Source organism: Ammospiza nelsoni, chromosome 18 (genome assembly GCF_027579445.1).
Source record: "Ammospiza nelsoni isolate bAmmNel1 chromosome 18, bAmmNel1.pri, whole genome shotgun sequence".
NCBI lineage: Eukaryota > Metazoa > Chordata > Aves > Passeriformes > Passerellidae > Ammospiza > Ammospiza nelsoni.
The window spans coordinates 23,764-26,523 of record NC_080650.1 but is presented as its reverse complement, the minus strand read 5'-3'; the positions used below and the strand labels follow the sequence as shown (position 1 = coordinate 26,523).

The window sequence follows — 2,760 nt, the reverse complement described above, 5'->3', positions numbered from 1 at the left end:
AGGATGGGATTTGTATTTTAAATAGTGAAAGCATGATAGAAATGTAATTTTAGACATAGAAATATACAATCAATGTGGAAAGATATTTATAAAAGCACAAAACATAAGTAAATATAAATAATAGAAATAGAATAATGTTATATAAATTACATGCTACATCAATGTCCACTATAGCTATGCATGTGAATATAAATACGAAAAATGGAAATAAAAAATTTATTTAAACATGGCTTTAAAGCAAGGGGCCTTGTTTGATTCTGGTGGGGTAAGAGGCAGGTTTTTGGCATTTATTTCAGAGCAGTTTTTGGCGGGGGTCGCCCCTGTTCTTTTTTGCCACCTTGCCTGCCCGCAGCCCCGAGGCGCGCTGCGCCCCCGGCTGGGGCGGGCGGCAGTGCTGCCGCCTTGTGGGCAGAGCGCGGTACTGCAGCTCTGTCGCTACCGGCAGCCGCGAGGCCGCCATCTTGGGAGTGGCGAGTCGCGGATGTCACGGACTTTTCCTTGACCTTCTTAACATGGCAGCGAGAGGGGCGGGGAAGTCGAGGGCCAGCGTCGGTCTAATCGGCTGCCTGCATGAAACACCGACGCCACGGCGGCCCCGATTGATTTTTATGTGGCATTTTAAGTGTATAAGACACGGCCTATGTGGTCAGCGGCGCCGTGGGCGAACATATTTAGGCGGGTTGCTGAGAGGCATCTGGGTAAAACCCTATTTCTTCCGAGGGTCCTCTTCGGCCGCCATTTTGGGAGGGGCGCGTCGCAAATGTCGCGGGCGTTCTTTGACCTTCTCAAGATGGCGGCGAAATGGGCGGGGAAATCGCACGCCCCCATAAATCTCCTCCCCCTGTGGCCACAGAGCGGGATCGCACCCCCCCGAGCCAGCGCCCTGCCCCTCGCCGCTGAGTGCCGGGGGCGGGGCAAGGACGCGGCTGCCGAGCGAGGGAAGGGCGCTGGAGCCAGCGGCGGTCGGCCCAGGGTCTGTAAATGGGGGGGGCGGGTGAAGGACATTCGGTCATGCAAAGGGATGCGATGGCCGAGGAGAACGGCCGCGGCGGGGGCGGCCGGGCGGGGCCGGTTTCGGCGGGCGGCGGAGGTGCGGTCGCAGCGCTCCGCGGGCCGGGGCAGCGGGCGGGGGCGGGCGAGCGGCGTCGGAACAGGGCGGCAGCTCCCGAGCCCGCGCCCGCCCCGCTCCAGGCGCTGGGAGCGACCGCGGGCCGGACAAGCCCGGCGGGGCGGCCCCGGGGCGGCGGGCAGGCGGCGGAGCGGGGCCGTGGCGCTCCCCGCCTTCGCTGCCGCCAGCTTTGGAAGGTCGGGCCGGGCGCCCGCCCCGTCCCGCTGCCTCCCGGTCTCTGTAAACTCCTCTCTGGCTTCATAGGTCCGTGCTGGAGAGAGGGACAAAGGGCCCTGCTGGTTGCCGTGTCCTCGGGGGGCAGAGAGTTCTGACCTTGGCCGCATGGGCTGCCGAGTGTTGGAACAATGGGGATGCGCTTTTATGTATTTAGTGACATTTATGTATTTTTGTGTACATTTTATGTATTTAGTGACATTTAGAGATTTATTCCCCTGCTTCAGGTGAGCGTGCATCATTGCCGGTTTGGGATTGAGTGAAATGGCTGAGGAAACCAGCTCTGGGGGGGAGGCAGGGAAATCCTCTCTTTACCCATTCTTCCGACAAACTCATCACGGCAGGACAGCCTGAAGACTGAAAGTGTAAGAAGATGTGGAGGGAAACAGAGAATCTGGCAGGAGCATCGAACGCACAAGTGCACGAATTTTGCTTTTGGCTTGGATTTAAACTCAGAAGTTGTGAGGAATTTGGGAGTGAGAAGGGATATTTCAGAAGGAGAAGAAGAAAAAGAAGTTGTTGTTACAGTCTTGGCAAAAGCTTCTGTTCTAGCTAATAAAATAAGTTAGTTTAAATAAAAAAAAAAAAAAAGTGGAGTATTTTTTTTCCTACACTATTATATTCATTGGTGGTATATGGTGTGTTGTTTTATTTCTTGGTATTATTAACTCTGTGTAAGTTGTTTTTTGGGTGAAGCTGACTTTCTGGATGGGTTGGTTTGTATTTGAGCTAGGATTAATTTCAAGAGGTTTCTTTCATAGACTTCTGATAGGTATTACTGGCATTTTGGTTTTGTTTAATTTATGTATAAACATACAGCTTTGGTAGGGCCAGCTGGGCTGCTGGAGTTTTGGGTGTGAATTTATTAGATGGCTTTTGTTAAATGCAGTTTTTCATTTTTGAAATGTTTTTCAATGTAGTGGTTTTAAGGTGGTTTTTAAGAATTCACTGTATTGTTTTATGTTGTTTGTAGTTGGTGTATGATATGTGGTGTGACTTCTTGAACGCTATGGTTTTAGTGTTCCTAAGTTCCGATTTCTTTCTGGTTCGTTAGGTGTTTTTAGTTTTATTGTTGGGGAGAGGGGCATTTATATGGTGGGTTTTTATAGGCAATATTTTTTAAATTTAGTTAGTGATATTTTGTAGTATTTTAATAGTTTAGATTTTTTTTTATTTTTATGCTTTTAGTTAATTTGTAAAATTTTTTCAAATAACTTTTCCAGATTATCGGTTATTATTTGTGCATAAACGTAGAGCTTTTTTTTGTTAGTACTGTTTTGGGTCAGTTGTACAGTTTTGAGTCTAGTGAGTTGGTTCGATTTAATTTTTAATGGGTGTTTGTTTTTATTAGTAGTTGTGTCATTTTCAAGGTGTATTTGAGTTTGTGGGTGTTTGAGATATTGGTTTAGGAGGAAGTT

The 2,760-nt window shown here is 48.7% G+C and overlaps 1 long non-coding RNA gene across 1 annotated transcript; it reads left to right on the top strand.

Annotated features, from left to right (window-relative positions):
* The first annotated feature begins 851 nt into the window (after positions 1-851).
* LOC132081540 (uncharacterized) lies at positions 852-1,857 on the top strand. Its single transcript, XR_009419689.1, has 2 exons — positions 852-973; positions 1,570-1,857. It is a non-coding gene; the product is annotated as an uncharacterized LOC132081540 (long non-coding RNA).
* The last annotated feature ends 903 nt before the right edge of the window (positions 1,858-2,760 follow it).